Genomic DNA, 6110 nt, shown 5'->3' with positions numbered 1-6110 from the left:
AACATAGACCTATCCAGCTCATATCCTGTTTTGAACCTGTCAACATGGTACTTTAGTTGAAGTGTCTGAACTCTTGGGACGACTGTGTGAGTCATTTCCATGTATCTCATTTTTGATGTTGAGTCTTTAAGGAAACAGGGCTGAGCACCCAGCAGGAAGGGATTCCTCCGAGCTCAGACATCAACAACATCCCGAATATTAGACCCGCAACGTAAAGGTCTGAGGAATGGGAGTGAGCGTGGAAATGATGCCAGAGTGACCCATTGCCAAGGTCAGTCAGAAGCGCTCTCACCCAGACATTCTGAGAGTAAACAGTGCACATCAAGGTAGCGGAAATGCTGTGTGTCATGACTGACGCACTTTATCCGTGAATAAGCAGCTATAATGGGGTTTGTTTTCCCTGTAGCCTATGTAGGAACTTGCATCACCGATCAGTCATCTTACATGAAATTTACACAGTTTTCAGGGCATTTTTTTTTTCTGTGCTGATGAATACTAATAAATATTAATTAGGGATTACAATTATTTTAACAAGCATTTGACCTGTTAACAATCGAGAATGATTTAGGTAAAAGGACAGAAAATAATACCAATCACAATTTCCTTGAGCATCAAATGTGGCTTCTTCAAACTGCTTTATTTGTCTGACCAACAGTACCAACACTATGTTATGACTTTTTTTCATACATTTTTGCAACATATTATACTATGACTTTTTCACGACAATTTTTGAAATATAATACTTTGATGTTTTCTCCATTACATTTTTCAATATGCTTTTTTATGACCCTTACTTCACATTTTTTTGCTATACGATACTATGACTTTTTTTCATGACATTTTGGGACTTACAATACTATAATTTTTTCATGAAATTTTGGGACTTACAATACTGTAATTTTTTCATGAAATGTTTTGAAATACTATACTATGACTTTTTTCATCACATTATTCAAAAAATTGTTTAGTTTGTCCAAAAATTCGCATAAAATAGTCATAGTATAGTAAGTCAAAAAACGTGGTAAAATAGTCATAATATATGCACAACATGCTACAGCCCAGGCAGGCAGCCCAGAGATCTTTCAGTTAATGTGTTCGATCTTCATCAAGGAGCAGTGATTTCGATCAAGTGAAATCCTCAGAGCAACTGGCAGGACTGTGTGATGCTGTAGCTCAGTCCCTGGATGATTTCCAGATAAGTGTCCCAGAGGAAGACTAATATGTGTCCAGAGTGGAAATTCTATTGTGAATGGTGGACATATATTAACACTTGAACATGTTCTGTGTTGCAATCGCATGTTTTATGACAATTTCTTACAACACTTAATTTTTGTGACATATAATTAGAGTGATTTTTGGCACACTATAATGGGACATTTTAATGGCATAGTACACACTGACTTTTCCTGACATAAAATGTTATCTTTTTTACTATAAAATAGTATACAATAATTTCCACATCATACTAGGATTTTGTATGACATTTTTTAATGACATAGCCTTCTTCAAAATTACTCTTTTTCATAAAAATTTTCGACATACTGTAGAGTGACCTTTCATGACATAAAATATATATATTTTTAATATAACATATGATACAATGACATTTGTTTTACACAACGTACTATGACTTTGCATTACATTTTTTTATGGCCTAACCTTCTTTACAATTACTTTCTTATCAAATTTTTTGACTTACTATACTTTGGCTGTTTTTCATCATCATTTCGTCATACTATTCTGACTTTTTCTCACCTTTTTCGACATACAAATCCTTTTTTCAAGACATTTTCAAACATACTGAACATTGACTTTTTAATTAAATCGACATACTATACTAAAGCTTTACTTCTATGAATATATTTTCAACATACTATACTTTTTTATCATCTATTTGATCTTACTATACTACGACTTCTTTTCAAGAATTATTTTCAAAATAATTGAATGTTCATTTTTTTATTACATTTTTTGACATACTATACTATGACTTTTTTCATGAAATTTTAGACATACTATACTATGAATAATTTTCATAAAAAAATGTCAACATACTATACTATGAATTTATTGATCATATTTCTCCTCATACTTTACCATGATTTTTTTATTTTTTACATACTATACTATGAATTATTTTCATAAAATGTTTCATCATACTATACTGTGACTTCTTTTATCACTTTTTTTGACAAACTATAATCTGCCTTTTTTTTATAAAAAATTTCGACATACTATGCTTTGAATTTTTCGATCATATTTTTGGTCATACTAGGACTTTTTATCAATAATTTATTTAAAGATACCTTATATGCTTTTTTAATTAATTTTTTTGACATAATTCACTATGACTATTTTTTTATTAAAAAACATCAACATACGAATGAATTCTTTATGAATTTTTTAATCATATTTTTAGTCATTATTTACTCTGATTTTTTTTTTTATATTATGACTTTTTAAGGTCTCAGGTTCAATTCTTACCTAGGACAAAGATTGTTTATAAGTAAGTGGCCTTATATAATAACACTTGACAAAGTTCTGTGTTGCAATTAAAGTTTTTTATGACACTTTTATTCAATATTTAACAGTGACTTTTCATGACATAAAATATTATCTTTTTTAATATAAATACAATACAATGTCATTTTTTAACACACCATACAATGGCTTTTCATGACATTTTTTATGATCCAGCCAACTTTACAATCACAAAATGCTATACTATGACCTATTTTATCACATTTTTTCACATACTTTACTGTGATTTTTCCCATGAATTTTCCGACATACTATACTATGACTTTTTTTCACATTTTTTGACATAGTTTATTATGACTTTTTTTCATCACATTTTTCAACATACTATACTATGACTTTTTTTTCACATTTTTCGACATACTATACTATGACTTTTTTTCATCACATTTTTCAACATACTATACTATGACTTTTTTTCAAACTTTTTCAACATACTAGAATATGACTTTTTTTCAAATTTTTCAACATACCATACTATGACTTTTTTCATCACATTTTTCAACATACTATACTATGACTTTTTTCAAATTTTCTGACATACTATACTATGACTTTTTTTTCAATTTTTCAACATACAATACTATGACTTTTTCAATCACTTTTTTCAACATACTATACTATTTCTTTTTTTCACATTTTTCGACATACTATACTATTTTTTTTGCATAACATACTATTGCTCAGGCTGTTAAAGGACAGCTGTAAAATCTTTTGATCCTGTGTGCCTCTACTCCCATAAAGGATCAGCTATTTCCGAACAACTGACATACTTCGTGCAACTAACTAGGACTGTGTGATGCTTTAACTCAGTCCCTCAGAAACCTGGTTGGACCACATCAGATCTCACGTTCGATCCTTACCAAGGACAAAGATTGTTTACAGATTTGTGGCCTAATATAATGACTCTTGACAACATTCTGGGTTACAATAGAAGTTTTTTATGACACTTTTATTCAATATTTAACAGTGACTTTTCATGACATAAAATATTATCTTTTTTAATATAAATACAATACAATGTCATTTTTTAACACACCATACAATGGCTTTTCATGACATTTTTTATGATCCAGCCAACTTTACAATCACAAAATGCTATACTATGACCTATTTTATCACATTTTTTCACATACTTTACTGTGATTTTTCCCATGAATTTTCCGACATACTATACTATGACTTTTTTTCACATTTTTTGACATAGTTTATTATGACTTTTTTTCATCACATTTTTCAACATACTATACTATGACTTTTTTTTCACATTTTTCGACATACTATACTATGACGTTTTTTCATCACATTTTTCAACATACTTTACTTTGACTTTTTCAATCACTTTTTTCAACATACTAGAGTATGACTTTTTTTCATCACATTTTTCAACATACTATACTATGACTTGTTTTCACATTTTTCGACATACTATACTATGACTTTTTTTCAAATTTTCTGACATACTATACTATGACTTTTTTTCAATTTTTTCAACATACAATACTATGACTTTTTTTCACATTCTTCGACATACTATACTATGACTTTTTTTTTTACATTTTTCAACATACTTTACTTTGACTTTTTCAATCACTTTTTTCAACATACTATACTATGGCTTGTTTTCATCACATTTTTCAACATACTATACTATGGCTTGTTTTCAAATTTTCTGACATACTATACTATGACTTTTTTTCAAATTTTTCAACATACAATACTATGACTTTTTTTTCACATTTCTCGACATACTATACTATTTCTTTTTTTCACATTTTTCGACATACTATACTATTTTTTTTGCATAACATACTATTGCTCAGGCTGTTAAAGGACAGCTGTAAAATCTTTTGATCCTGTGTGCCTCTACTCCCATAAAGGATCAGCTATTTCCGAACAACTGACATACTTCGTGCAACTAACTAGCACTGTGTGATGCTTTAACTCAGTCCCTCAGAAACCTGGTTGGGCCACATCAGATCTCACGTTCGATCCTTACCAAGGACAAAGATTGTTTACAGATTTGTGGCCTAATATAATGACACTTGACAAAGTTCTGTGTTGCAATTAAAGTTTTTTATGACACTTTTATTCAATATTTAACAGTGTCTTTTCATGACATCAAATATTATCTTTTTTAATATAAATACAATACAATGTCATTTTTAACACACCATACAATGGCTTTTCATGACATTTTTTATGATCCAGCCAACTTTACAATCACAAAATGCTATACTATGACCTATTTTATCACATTTTTTCACATACTTTACTGTGATTTTTCCCATGAATTTTCCGACATACTATACTATGACTTTTTTTTCACATTTTTTGACATAGTTTACTATGACTTTTTTTCATCACATTTTTCAACATACTATACTATGACTTTTTTTCATCACATTTTTCAACATACTATACTATGACTTGTTTTCACATTTTTCGACATACTATAATATGACTTTTTTTCAAATTTTCTGACATACTATACGATGACTTTACCAAATTTTTCAACATACTATACTATGACTTTTTTTCATCACATTTTTCAACATACTATACTATGACTTTTTTTCATCACATTTTTCAACATACTATACTATGACTTTTTTTCAATTTTTCGACATACTATACTATGACTTTTTCAATCACTTTTTTCAACATACTATACTATTTCTTTTTTTCACATTTTTCGACATACTATACTATTTTTTTTGCATAACATACTATTGCTCAGGCTGTTAAAGGACAGCTGTAAAATCTTTTGATCCTGTGTGCCTCTACTCCCATAAAGGATCAGCTATTTCCGAACAACTGACATACTTCGTGCAACTAACTAGCACTGTGTGATGCTTTAACTCAGTCCCTCAGAAACCTGGTTGGACCACATCAGATCTCACGTTCGATCCTTACCAAGGACAAAGATTGTTTACAGATTTGTGGCCTAATATAATGACTCTTGACAACATTCTGGGTTGCAATAGAATTTTTTATTACACATTCAATATTTAACAGTGTCTTTTCATGACATCAAATACTATCTTTTTTAATATACCATACAATACAATGACATTTTTTAACACACCATACAATGGCTTTTCATGACATTTTTTATGATCCAGCCAACTTTACAATCACAAAATGCTATACTATGACCTATTTTATCACATTTTTTCACATACTTTACTGTGATCTTTCCCATGAATTTTCCGACTAACTATACTATGACTTTTTTTCACATTTTTCGACATACTATACTATGACTTTTTTCACATTTTTCGACATAGTTTACTATGACTTTTTTTCATCACATTTTTCAACATACTATACTTTGACTTTTTCAATCACTTTTTTCAACATACTATACTATGACTTGTCTCACTAGCTGTCATCAGACAGCTTGGTTTGCTTTGTCTATGCTCCACAGTGGCTGTTAAAAGGGGCTCTCTCACAACGCTGAACTTTTAACATCACTCATCTAAATCATTAGTGCGTCTGCTTTTCAGGATGCACGCTGAGTAAACTCTGCTGGTGCAGGACAACGGGTCCAGACTCATGATGTCAGTTTG

Source organism: Anoplopoma fimbria, chromosome 18 (genome assembly GCF_027596085.1).
Source record: "Anoplopoma fimbria isolate UVic2021 breed Golden Eagle Sablefish chromosome 18, Afim_UVic_2022, whole genome shotgun sequence".
Lineage (NCBI taxonomy): Eukaryota > Metazoa > Chordata > Actinopteri > Perciformes > Anoplopomatidae > Anoplopoma > Anoplopoma fimbria.
This window is presented reverse-complemented; position numbering follows the sequence as displayed.